Source organism: Vulpes vulpes, chromosome 6 (genome assembly GCF_048418805.1).
Source record: "Vulpes vulpes isolate BD-2025 chromosome 6, VulVul3, whole genome shotgun sequence".
NCBI classification, from domain to species: Eukaryota; Metazoa; Chordata; class Mammalia; order Carnivora; family Canidae; genus Vulpes; species Vulpes vulpes.
Window position 1 is genome coordinate 66,461,575 of NC_132785.1, and position 14,231 is coordinate 66,475,805.

At 43.5% G+C, this 14,231-nt stretch overlaps 1 pseudogene; it reads right to left on the reverse strand.

Annotated features, from left to right (window-relative positions):
* Positions 1 to 5,733: 5,733 nt before the first annotated feature.
* LOC140599244 (ubiquitin-ribosomal protein eL40 fusion protein-like) lies at positions 5,734 to 12,022 on the reverse strand (annotated as a pseudogene).
* Between the last annotated feature and the right edge of the window lie 2,209 nt (positions 12,023 to 14,231).

Here is a 14,231-nt window from a genome sequence, read left to right on the forward strand (position 1 = left end):
TATCACTATACACTACACATATTACTACCACATTTACAAGGAAATGTGCAAGGCAAAAAGAGGTTACATAAGTTGCCCCAAAGTGTACAGCTACTAATTCATGGGGTTGAGATTTGAACCTACCTTCAGAGGCCACATTCTTAACTACTGTGCGAGTGACTATGGCTTTAGTTCTGCCTAACACTCTAAATCGGCTCTGTTACCCTTTGTAGTCACACAGTAGCTTTTGAATATTCCCGTATCTCACATGGCTTGTTTGCAGCGCTGATATGGGATATTAATCTCACACGCTCCAGGTCTGTGATCTTCTCAACTGTACTCAGTATCTAAGCACAAAATCTCTCTGGTTCCATTAAGAGTCAGGGGCCGGCACTGGCTTTGCTGGGATGGTCGAATGCATCCCAGTAGCCATGAATATCCCTGTCCACCCCTCAGATAGCCACTGGGGGAATGGGGTTGGGCTGGATATCCCCTCTTAGACTACAGAGAATGAGACTTACTAACACTTCCTTTTAGTGGGCTTACTCATAATCAATAGAGTACACATTTCAAGTGGTATTTTTATCATGATTATCAGATCATCAAACCTTAGTGAAATTTCATTTTTTACTCTTTTATCTTATAATTTCAACTTTGTCTTACTTATCATTAATTAGGTTTTCAGTATCAGTTGTGACTCCTTTTCAAGTATTTTTTCATCTAAAATAATTGGATATTTTTAACTCCACTGGTCTTTGTTGGACATCATCCTTCCACATTAACTAGCTACATAGTTAAATCTGAGAGTGTACTTCTATATTTATTTTTAAGTTTTCTTGATGAGCTCAACTGGAAATTTCCATTTGAAAGGTTTTCCTCTTAATTCCCAATCCTATTATTTCTAATATGTGTGTTCTTTTTTCAGCCAAAACTCTTCTCATCATTTAGAGTCAGAGATGAATATCCTATTCCTCTAAGACTTTCATTTTCTCACCCAGGGCTTCCACGTTCCCAGAATTCATCCTTTTTCCATTCCCTGGAAGTCATACTTTGTTTTCATGTAGGATTTGGTACCAAATACACAGCGGGATGTATCTCAGAAAACTCTTTGTTACGTATAGGGTGCATGTACAAGTACTCAGCAAACCATCTAATTCCTCAAAACTTGATTTTCTTTAACAATGACCATAAATAATTTTCTTCTAAAGCTATGAGTGGTTTTGTCTTATTGCACTTGAGAATTTTTATTGAGCATCTTCTCCAACACATGCACACATGCTTGGGGAGACACTGCTCTCTGCCCTGGGCCTGCTCAGGGTGCAGTATATGGGAGACCTGCCCAAGCACGAGAGCACACAGCTCAGAGGAGGTGAACTGAGAGGCAGCATCTTATGGACATGAACTGAAAGGCAAGGGAGAAGACCATCAGACGAGTTTGTCTACACGACCCGTATATACAGAGTGGGGGAAAGCCAGATCACAGCGAGATGGGATTGAGCAGAAGGTGGAAGAATTATCTGAGCCCAACAGGGGTTTTTATCAAGAGCCTATAGGCAGGCACCTCAGATGAAGCCAGGATGGTGTCTGCTAAAACTGCTGACCCAGAGTGGACACTCATTATGTAGCTTCTGGTGTGCTGAGTTTTTCCTGTTTCCTTTGTGTGGCCATGTCACTCTACTCTCCAGCCTTTTGACAGATCTCCCTCCATTTCTTCATCGTGGTGCCATGGAGCGTGGTTCACTTGAATTAACTTTAACATTTTTCTTTTTCTGTTGAAGAGTTCCTGCTGCTTCATCCTGACCAGCTTCTTTCAGAACTCAGCCTCCCCCATACCCCAACAGAAGCTGCAGCTCAGGTGCGGGGGAAGCCTGCCCTCTGGCTCCCCAGCTTCATCCACAGCTTCACCCTGAACCCCCTGTCCTGGTCAGTTTTCACACTCACTCCCGGCTTCAGATGTTGCTACTCTTTCCCACTTCTGACCTGGTCTCTCCCCTCACACCCCAGTACTATCTTTCCAGCTGCAAACTTTGCTGCTTCTCTTGACTATCATTTAGGTTTTCTCAATTGTCACTGCCTCCAGTAGTCAACAGTGAACCTGGTCAGCCCGGCCCCAGAGACTGTCCACGGGCAAAGCTCCAGTGGTCTCTGTACCCAGGGGATGCTCTGGAGTCCTCAGGAGTAGACCTTGCCACTTCTCCTCTACTGAGAAATTCGTCTTTCTCTCTCATTAGTAGGAGTGTAGAGAGGGACTCTTCAAACAGAGGGATCAGCTCTAGCATTTACCATTCTCATGGTGGCTGTTTGCCTCTGGCAAAAAGACAAACATAGCACACCCTCTGCAGGGCTCGAGAATTCGACTCTTTCGACTTCTGTACTTTTGTGTTGTCAAGTGGGATGATTGCTCTTTATGGTTTTCCCTAGTGGCTCCCTTAATGGACTTCCAGAAAACTAGTTGTATAGTATAATTCCCCTGATCTCTGCTTAGATAAAAAAGTTAGCTTTTAAAAATTTTCTTCATAATGTCTCTCATTCCTTTCTCTATTATATAGGGGCAATTTAGGGGGGACAGATTTCAGCATATTAGTACAATCATCTGCAGCCTGCTGGTATTTCAGTAGGCCCTACATACACTGCCTTCTGTTAGTGGCCAATGCAAAGAACCTGATCTTGGAAATGCATAGATAATCCACAATCTTTGTTTTCTCTTTAACTTTAGGATTTTTTTTTTTTGACTCATTTCCCGTCTTAATGGTTAGCAAGAAATGGAAAGAAAGGATTTCAATTGTATTTCTCTTCCCTTCTCATTCATAATTGTAGATGGCAAGAGAGACCAGAAAAGTGTGTGAATTTATTTGAGAAAATTGATTGTGCATCTCCTACGTTGCTAGACACAAGGCTAAGAAGTGGCTTCACAGAGATAAAGAACAATGTCTGTTTTCTAGGAGTTGAGAGCCCAGTGGGGCCGGGGACTTACATAAAATGAAATCCAACATAAATATTGACAGGAGAGTGTTTTAAGTGCTGTGAGGGCATTGAATGTAGACGCAGGAGAAGAGGCTCAGGGGAGCTTCTGAGAGGTGATGGTGCCTGTGCTGAGTCATACAAGGACTAGAAGGGGCTGATGGGACATAGGAGGACCCTGATTACAGATGCGGACAACAGCACTAGCATAGGAGTTAAGAAAGCTTGAAGGGCCTGTGCTGGGGTTGCAGGAAACGTGGCATGTCTGGAACATGGGGAACATTCAGTTGTCAGAGAAAAATGGGAGTGGGAAGGAGAGAGTCTGGGGCCAGATCATGGGCGTCTCATGTGGCCACCTATGAAATCCGAGGTATGGCTACAGGGCCCGGAAGCCACTGATGAATTGAAGCAGGAGGAGGGTGTTGTGGTATGTGCTTTTGAAGAGAGTTTAGCTCCAGTGTGGCTGATGGTTTAGGAAGGGGCAAGTATAGAGGCAGGAAGATGATAAATTCATCCTGGGAAGAGTGGTAAGAGTCTGAGTTAAGGCAGAAGCAATGAAAATCGAAAAAAAGATTTGAAGGACATTAAGGGAGTGCAATTGACAGAATCTGGTCCCATTCCGACAGAGATGGAGAAACAGAGAATAATTCCCAGACTTATCTTTTTCTGCTTAAGTAACTAGATGGACTTCATAATAATAAAGGAATTGTACTATAAACAATAGCTGACATTTATTGAGCACTTTCTATATGCTAAGTAGTTTAGGTATATTGCCTCACTTTATCTTTAAAATAGCACTGTGGAGCAGATCCTATTAAGCACATTTTACAAATAGGAAAAGGGAGGCATGGAAAGGGCCAGCATCCTCCCCGGGGTCATGTAATAAGTGGTCAAACTAGGATTTGAATATAGGTGTGGACGCCTCCAGAACCTGACATTCCAGCACTATCCGATTTTTTCCACAGGGAATGGATTCAGTTCAGGTAAGAGATGATAAGTCTTGTTTTGACACGCAGGTGGATTTCTAGCAGGTAGTTGTTATGTGGCTTCGAAGGTCAAGAAAATGATCTGATCTGGGGCTAGATATCTGAGGAAGGAGCTGGAGAGACCACCAGGGGTCCACTGCATTGTCCAAAATGTAACCTGCTGTGCTCCGAAGTTGGTTTCTTATTTATCATTATCCCACGAGAAAAGGAAGCCACGATCATCTTCGGCAGGGTCAGGCCAAGCCGCCACAGCCTGTCCCTTAGCCTCAACCTGTCTCATCACCAGCCTCTGTGACAGGAGTGGGTTAAGTTTGCTCCACTTTCTCTTTTCCTTATGATGATTCTTATCATGAGAACACATTAATCTTGTGCTATTTTCTGTTTTCATTACAATCTTTGTCACACAAGTGGAGCATCAGAATGTTAATGCCTCATATCTTCTGTGAAGAATAGTAGAATTCTCCATTGCTTTGACCTTTCCAATGTTCTGTATTTCGATTGGGTCTGGAAGTTGATGATTAATGATAATTACAATAATTACACCAAGGGACTCGAAATATAAATTACCAAATGTTCAAAGGAAGCCACTTGAAACCTTTAATAGAATCTTGAACAATCTCTGTCCAAATGTTCCCACTTCCTCCATCAGACATCCCTCGGTGAGTAGGTTGGGAGAGATTCAGCCTAGGTTGTAGCCAGAAGAATAAAAGAGCTGTGATTTGTGAGCCATGTTTTAGTTATATGAAGGGGGAAAAAAGAAATCAATTTTTAAATCAATAGAATGGTCCTTCGCCCAAACAGCTTTGCTTAACAAAGAGTGAGCATTCCATAAAACAAGACTTCGCTTTCGATTCAGATCATTAACTACGATTCCCATTAGGCAGGAGGTGCCACGGGGAAAGGGGATATTTACTTGTCTCCTCTGCACTGGTTTCTTGGCTTTAATTTTAGGGAGGTGTAGTCTTTCGGTATGGAGAGGTTAAGACTCCACATGGCCTTAGCTCCTTTGCCCGCAGATGACACCCAAACCTGGTATTAGTGCAATCACATTTTCTATGACCCTTTGCAACAGGCAAGATGCAGATTCCTGGAGGCTTTTTTTTTTTTTTTTTTTTTAAATAGGTAGTAAGAAGCACTGGAATGAGGGTTGCATTTTGAGACCCCTGGTGATTTACTTCCTGCTGCAGAAATGCTACCTACACTTGTGATACCAGTGCAGTCTATAAAGTATCCCAATCTCTATCCAGAAGGCTGGAAAAGCTGCCATCACGCTAGGCTTCCAAAGGGAAGAATTTAGGATGAAAAGACATCTTAAAAAAAAAAGAAAAAAGAAAAAAGAAAAGACATCTAAAGACATCTGTGGTGGTCACTATGGAGCATTTTTTCATAGGATGGCACAGTGGAAAGAACCACCTCTTGCTGCAGTTTTGACACATTTAAATACAGGCATCCTGTTGATTTGGACTCTGTCAGTTTACGTTATTGTGTATGCCGTTTCTGATAAGCATTATCCAGACTCTTAACATTTAGGAGTCTGTGTACTGAGAATGTTGTGGGAGGGTAGAAGAGTGCCTAGAGGAGAGTGATGGAAAATCCTTGTGTCATTGTCTAAATGCTGTGGGATTTTATTGAGGCCAGGATTGGCTGAAATAGGACTGAAACAGGGGAGCCTTTGCACAGGCAAGATGTGGATTTCCTGAATTTGGTTGACTGGTTTCAATGAAAGGGAAACTTTATTGAGGCCCCAGGGCGTTGGGGCTCAGGCCAGAGGCTGCCTTGCAGACAAGGAGGAGCCAGTGGAGGGACCTTATTTAACCCTCTTCTCAGGGTGCAGGCTGTTGGTGTGGCAACACTTGTTGCTGCAGGTGACAGCGTGGGGTGCGGCCAGTATAACACCTGTGGCAGATCATCTTGTCACAGTCATTATTTCTGGGCCAGCTGGCGGAGCAAAGGCTCAATGATGTCACCCACAGGTGAAGAAGCATCAAGTGCAGGGTGGACTGGATATTATGGTCTTAGCGTGGCTGTCCTCGAGCTGTTTGCCTGCAAAAATCAGAGGCTGCTGGGCAGGCAGGATGCCCTCTTTGTCTTGGATTTTGGCTTTGACATTCAACTGGTATCACTGGGTTCGGCCTCAAGTGTGATGGTCTTGCTCATTGGGGTCTTCACAAAGATCTGTGTCTCTGAGCCTGCCGCACGGCCTCTGCCACCAAACCATCCTGCCACATCATTGAATATTTTGTTTGCTTTTAATAAAATAGTAAGAGGTACACAGCCCGGGCGGGCCTTTCTGGCCTGTAGACAGCAGCCCTCTCTCTTGATTTTGCTCTGGGGCCTGCATGGCTGGAAGCACTATGTGCATTCTCAAAGGTATGTCATGAGGGTGGCTCTGAGGCTTCTCAAGTTCAAGTAGGCTGATCCCTATTTCAACTGATGGTCGTGGTCCTTTGGGATAGATTTCCTTTCCCCAGAAGATCCCATAGGATCCCAGAGGTTTCTAATGAATCAGTCTGGAGCATGCCTAGACAGTTTCAAGTAAACCCTTACTTCTAAAAGTATTTTAGATTCATGAGGAACATGGTGCTGAGTGTGTGTGTGTGTACATGGCACACAAGCATATTTCTACTCATCTTAAAATTTCCCTTTTGAGAGGTACCACACTTCTTTTTGGCCTACATTACATCCCAGAGGATATAGGTACAGGACAAGAGTTTTAATCCATAAGGTTAACTGGAGCATGACTATCTGAGTCAAGTTTTGTCATTATTGTTACTACGTCTTCCCTGTACTTTGCTTCAGTAGCAGAAATGGAGCCTTAGGAGGGTGAACTTGAAGTCAACCTGGATACCCTATAAGTTAATAAATGAATTGAGAAGCATTTGGTATGTCTTTTCTTCCAGTGGAGGTATGCTTTTTTTTGAGCTTTTTGCTCTGCAGAGATATTCAGAGCTCATAAACATGAACTCGAGGAAATTCAGACTGTGACAGTTGATCTTATAACCTGGGCAGTTACTACCATATTAAATTGCATCCTGATTATTTGGAAAGCACAACGCTTTTGATCAGCTATTGAGGTCATGTTTGTGGGGTCAAGTATCCCATTATACTTATATTCTCTTCCAAATGGATCTGTACCTTTATTTTATTCTGCTGGTTGTTTTTCTGGGCTATTATTACAGCTATTATTGCAACCTTAAAAATAGCTCCTATTCCCACTCCCAGAAGTTAAAAGCAACATTCCTTAAAAAAAATAATAAGTGGGAATCTAATGAAAAAGTTAATATACTAACTTCCCCTTTTGTTTTTTTTTTAAATTTTATTTATTTATTTATTCATGAGGGACATAGAGAGAGAGAGAGAGAGAGAGAGAGAGAGAGAGAAAGAGAGAGAGACAGGCAGAGACACAGGCAGAGGGAGAAGCAGGCTCCATGCAGGATGCCTGACATGAGACTCGATCCCGGGTCTCCAGGATCCCACCCTGGGCCGAAGGCGGCGCTAAACCGCTGAACCACCCGGGCTGCCCTAACTTCCCCTTTTGAATATGACATGTATATGTGTTTGTGTGTGTGCGTGTATTTTGAGGAAGACAAAAAGAGAGTTAGTTAATTAATATTTGTACCTGAACCTGGTGTGATTGAAGACAGATTCTCTTGTCTTAACAGAGTAGAGGGAAAGAGGGTTCAGATGCACAAGAAAAAGAAAAGCATCAGTACCAGAAGGGACATATGGCAATACTGGCCGATATGTGAGGAACCAAGGCAAATGCTACAAGCCAGTTGTTGTTTGGAGGCTGCCTAATGAGTCTGGAAAACTACCCAACTTCTAAGGTTCTATAACTGCCTCACTTAGCTTTGATTTTTATAAATAGTCACATTTGTTCCAACCCCTGTCTCCACATCCTGTTAGTAATATCGGTCAATTTATATATGTCAAGTGGGAAGTACATTAATTTAGATTCCCTGAACATCTGCTGGTGCCTAGATGGACTTGAACCGAAATTAAAATCATTGAGTCATTCACCCCACAAATATTTATTGAGCATACCGGGGCCTGTGCTGTCTGTCAGAGGCTCCCTCAGCAACTAAGGGCGCTCTGTGAGAGGAAACACCCACGAGAATTGCGAAAAGAAATAAAAAGCCAGTTGGAGCAGGCCCTGGAGAATTCACTCGTCTCTTCCTTTGTGATTATTACTGTTCCCAAGACTTTGATGTGCTGTGCGTCTAGATTCCCCACTTATATTTGAGACTGGCTTTTTGGGATTTATCTTTGCTTTCCTGGTTTCTGGATTCACTCCTCCCCCTTCAGCTACTACATGTTTCTCTTTAGACCCATTTCATTTCCTGGCTCTGTGCTCCAGCCCTAAGAGCTTCAAACCCTACCTTCTAGCTCTTCTTCTTAATATGTGGAAATTGACCTGGGGATGGGGATGGGGTGGGAATAAGACACAGTCCCGGGTCCAAGGGCAGGAGACTAGGTGCTGTTTATCATGCAACGAAATAGGCTTTTATTCTAAGTAAGGGAGACACCGCATGGCCTTAATGCCCTTGACGGATTCTGAGGTCTTGTCCTTTTGGGTCTGACTGAAAGATTCCGTGGCTCCTTCTGCCATGCCCATCTCCACACCTTAAAGTCAAGGCTGAAGGGGCTGGGGCATGACCACGATCTGTTGCCAGCCATGAACTAAGCTGCATGGGGCAAGAGGATGAACCAGTTTCCTACCCTGGCTCTCTGCAAGCCTGCTTTCACTCTTTCCTGCCCAGATCCTGCAGGGTGTGATAATCACTTGCTCATTGATCCAGCCTCTCCTGGTGCCGAGTGGAAGCTACTGCAATCAATTAAGGCCACGAGGATTCTGTTTGTGTTGCATGCAGCAGCCTCAGAATGATATCCTACCACCGTGAAACAGGTAATCCAGCTGTCGAGGTGGCCCCTCTTAAGACTGAGATAGACTGACTCATTGTGTTTTCCAGTCTTTTCTTTCACATGCACTATTATCAATCACAGAGGTCCCTTTTCTTTTTCTTCTTCTTTTTTTTTTTTTTCCAGAGGTCCCTTTTCAAATGATCATCATACTTCAGTGCCAGTGTCATATTCGTACATGTGATAATACACACTCGCCGGTGTTGTAGCCTTACAGTTTGTAGGAGTTCTACTACGCGTGCGTTTTGTGTGACAATTGTAGTTTGGGGACCTGTAATAAGTGGGAAATAATCACCATCAACAGTGCACCCTCCAGACCCAAATGACCCAAAATGGTGCACGCCTTTCAATATCCTGATTCTTTACTGCCACCCTCCATGGTTTGTAAACGTGACATTGACCTTCCAGATTTATATATTTTTCTCACTCACAGGGCGCTGATAGCTTATATCTTCCATGGCATTCTTTAGTAACAACATCCACTTTGTGATTTCTCTGAAAGCTGAAAGCTCAAAACTCTGAGCAAACTGAAAAGTCAAAGCAAAAGCCCCTCATCCTCTTGATCATTAATCACTGGCTGGGTGTGTGTGTCAGAACTTGGTGCCGCTCTGATTTCTCTCCTCTGCCCTTCGGGCAGAAACCTCTTCTTATTTGTGTCTTCTGGAGCACCCAGTACACTGCCGGAGCCCCATAAATAATTAATCTCACCAATAATAATGGGAAGCAGAGGCTTCCAAGAGCCTTCCTTCCCTTCATTCTGTGAAACTGGTGTTATGGTGTTTTGACTATCAAAACAATGATTAAGCAGCTTTGGCACACTTTATGTTTGGGCTAAATGTGATTTTGCTAATGCACCATCTCATTCCTCCCTCCCCCAACACTCGTATTTTAATGATTTCTAATTAATATTGTAATATTTCTTGAATAATTCATGTTTTTAAACAAGAAAGGCTGGCATAAATTTATGTCAATCTGTTTGTGTATTGCAGTGCTGTGCACAACAAACAAACACAGTCTGCTTCCCTTGGAGACTAGGGGAAGAGGCAACCGAAAAGAGAAACATCAGAGTCAGGCTGGATTCTCCCTCCTCCCCAGAAGACAGGGGGCCCCAGGTTGCCTTCTGAGTCTTCCAGGCGGACGCCTTTGTCTTTGCTATCACTCCCTTCTCATTTCATTTTTCTCTCCTGACAAGTACCTGAGGCCCTCAACCTACACTTCGCCACCCTGAACCCTCCTCTCTCCCGTCCCCAGCTGTTCCCTGAACTCCGTGTCCTTTCACTGCCAGCCCCATCACAGATTCATCTTTTTGCCTCTCTGGACATTGCTCGAGCATAGGTGCAAACTGTAATATGATGGACTGGTCAGGAGTATGTGGATAAAAATCACGGGTAGACTTCTTCATCTGGTCAGACCCCACAGAGCCTGAGGACACTACTTCATTGGGTAATCTTGGCCAAGGAACACGATTGTTCCTTTATAGAGGCTTCTGAGGAATCCATCTGGAACTTGCTAGAAGGCTAAGGGGGATTTCTTTTAAGAAAGGTCCGAAAGCCCCTGTCTGGACAGCTGCTGCTTCTATGGTCACACAGGTCAGGTGACAGTTGTGATGTGATGGAAAGCCATGGGTGTATTTTTTTTTTCTTTTCATTTTTGTTGTGTTTTTCAGTAAAAACCAACCTAAGGACTGGAGGAAAGGTTTCAGAATAAAAGCTTAGCTCCGTCCTGAGCCTACCATCCCGCCTCCAAGCTCTACCTGGTGGTGATCTCCTTTACTTTGTTCAGGACTAAGTTCACATTCTATTGAATTCAACGTAAAATTATTCAGAGATCCAGAAGTGGGAACTTGCTTTTGTTCAGGATTGCCATCTTCTCTCTGGTTTAGGAAGGCTGCTGCTTTAGAGCCGCTTCCCTGGGAGATATGCAATGGAGTGACTTTCATTTCCCTCCTTCTTCTTTGGGAGCTGGAGAAAAGACTTTCATATCTATCATTTCTGCCTGCATCACAGCGCTACCAATGCCATGCCGACCCCGCTGCTGGGGCCTTGAATGTGTGTCACCGTTAATTAGCAGCCAATGGAATACCCAAGCCAGCGACATGGTTCATGGAGATGGATGTGGTTGTTTTGATTGCATTGCTATTGTGAGGGTAACTATCATTTGTACTAATGATTTCCAAGTAGGTAGCAAAAGGGTAGGAGGAAAATGGCTTAATTTGATTTCTCCCCCCACTATCTCTAAGAGCCATTTTCATGGTGAAAACACTCTGCAAGGCAACAGCTCCTGAATTCGTTGAGGTCTTTGGAAAGACAGATTGTTATTAATTGACCGTATCAAGATAGGGAGTGCTGGTGATTATGTATACAGTATAATCTTCACAGAATGGAGATAACGTACCTGCCCTCTGACGGACTGCAGATGGCCTCTATAGACGCAATCGTCCTGCAGACAGAAGGGTCACCCGTAGCAGTTGCTCGTCCTAATGACACTGAGAAATGTAAAGTGAAGTTGAAAAGTAGTAGTGGGTACACTGCCAATAGGAAGAGGGAAAAATGTAGCTTGTGTCTGTCCAAAGGGCATAGGAAGGCGGGATGGAATTTAGGGAAGATGATTAAATCTACATGAGGGAATTGAGGGTAGTGAGGGAAGTTGAGCCTGTTGATAACTGTGAAAGTTTCTGGAATGCACATTTCTGTTCCTGTCTTGGACTATGTGTCCAAGGGGACCATGTGTCCCCTTGACACATGAGCATTGTGTTGCTCCATCTCATAATACCACTGCCACATTTCCCAACCTCTAGGGCTAGGATTAACAAGGGACATCTGCCGAGAACTAGATTGGAATCTGAAAGTTGTGTCTCTAAGCTCAGTTACATTTCAACAGTTAAGGGCAATTTCTGTACATGTCCCTCTTCGTGCATTTCCTGCCCTCAATTGTATTCAGAAACTTTTTCACACTTCCCTCTGCCTCCAGACTGTCCTGGCTACATCCTCTCTCACTTCCAGCATTTAGCTTTCTGGGAAAAGCACACAGATTCTACTCTATAGTTTAGAGACATCTCCTCGTGCACCTATCTTCAAGACTACTATTACCTCCAGGGTTTGGGAATCTTCTATGAGCTCCTTTGGGTTGTCCTCCTTTTGCCACTTTTCCCTTTCCTGGATCTTCAAACTTGCCATCTCTACTGCTATCTTTTGAGTTTCTCTCATTAAAGAAATTAATTTAGATCCCATTTACCTTATTCAAAAACCTAGATTGCCCCTTCCCTTAATAGTAAAGTTTTTTGAAATAACAACCTACGATGAATATCTTGGCTCCTCACTTTATGTTTGTTTCCCAAACAATGAGGGCTAGACTTCTGCCTCTGTCTCTGTCACTCCACTCCACTGCCCAGCAAAGACCACAGACAATGTCCTCATGGCTAAACAGTCAGCGATGTTAAGTTCTCATCTGACCTGGCTTCTCTATAGAATCGATCACAATTGGCCACTCCTGGTCCCATGATGGTCTTTCCTTATTTGTATGGTTTCCACTGATAGTTCTCTTGCTAAGATGGTTGTCTTACACTTCTGGTGGCCCCTTCTTAGGCTTGTTTGTGGGATTTTCATTCTATCTCTATCACTCAGACGTTGGAATTCTTGAGAGCTCTCTCTTCTGTTCTCTTATCTTTTTCATCTTTGTGGTCTTCTGAAGAAACCTTATTCAAAGTTTTAGTTACCACATACAAGGTGGCATTACTGTCTGGCCTCCCTCTCCCCTTTTAAAAATCTTTTACTCTCTTCACATTTCATCTAAAAGCACAAGACCTTTTCATCAGGACCCCAATGCTTCTCCTCTAACCCATTATGTTCAAAGCCAAAACAGTCATCTTTTTCTCTGAGTCTAAAATGTGATCTCCTTTTTGTATTCCCTGTCCAGAGAATGACAGTCATCTACCCAATTGCTCAAACTGGAAATCTGGCCCTATCTTCTCTTTTATTCCCACTTGTCATCCAGGGTAAGTCGTCTTGAATCTGTAAGTCATTGTCACCTTCACTGTCACAGCCCTGGTTTGCATCTTCCTCACCGTTGGATAATTTCTCTAACGTGCATATCATTTTCCTGCTTCGATATCTTGCATTCTCCCTAGGTTCTTGTAAGATAAGCAGCCATTTGGTCCCTTGCGCTTTTCAACCTTATTGTCCAACACCACACCCCTAGCCCCCCACATCGTATGCTTCACCAGGCTACTTGCAGTCCCCGGTTGCTGCCATCCCTTTCGTTCCTCCATGCCTTCATACATGCTGAATCCTCTGCCTAAATGTCCTTTCCCTGGCCAGCTCCTGTTCTTCCATGTCCTAGGTAAGAATCTGTCTTGCCTGTCAAGCTTTCCATGGCTCCTCAGAGGAGACTGAAGGCTCTTTCTTTATTCTCTTCTAAAACTCTGGGGTTGTTGTTTTTGTTTTGTTTTGTGCATCTTTCCAGCTATTAGACTCTAAGCATCTCGAAGGAATGAATCTTTCTTTTTATATTTGTAATACCTGCTTTCTGCCTAGCACAGTATAAATGTTAAATAGATGTTTATTAAAGTTACATAATGATTCCATCTTTCACTCGAGGTCATTCTGTGTTTTCATCAACTCTGAACTCCTATTTTATTAAACCAAGAGCTGAATCACCTATAATCCCCAGGTATAGAGGGGTGGTTGTGGCTGTGTCCTTGTAACTTAAAAGGCATGTTACCTGGGATAAAATATTTGATCTTTCTGGTCCTCAGATAGGAGATATCAGGATATCAAGGCCTTTCTATTGTTTCCTGAGGAGACTGGGGCTCCTTGAAGGCAAGAGGAGGCTGAGGCTGAGGGACTCTGTGCCCTTCTTTGTTTCAAAGAGCAGCTCCACCTTCATTAATTTTATATATTGTGATCACATGTAGAATTGTCTTTAAACCTAAGATTCAACTGCTAAAATATAGTTTAGAAACCACTTCACGGGGTTATCTCTAATTCTCTTCTAGCTGGAAAAATGTCTGTGGTTCTGTGAGCTGCATAGTAATATTGGTCTGACAAAGCACCTCTCCCAGAAGCACAATGGAAATGCATTACATAATCTTTGTATAAACATTCAGTTTTATACTTTTTTACACAAAAGACAGAGGGAAAGGGTAGGGGGATGAGGATGGAGGAGGAAGCAAAGAAGAGGGAAAGGGGCTTAGGGAGGTCAGTGGCAGGGAGGGCAAAGAGAACGAAGGGGGGAATTAACTGCAGGCAGAGGATTCCATTGCTCTTCCACTCCAGGAGCATATGCTGTGAAGAGAGTGTGCACTTCAGAGTTCTGATGAGCCAGGAAAGGAAAACCTGCTGTTCCCGGAAGTCTTCCCAAGTGTGAGCATCTCGCAGTGCCGAGTGT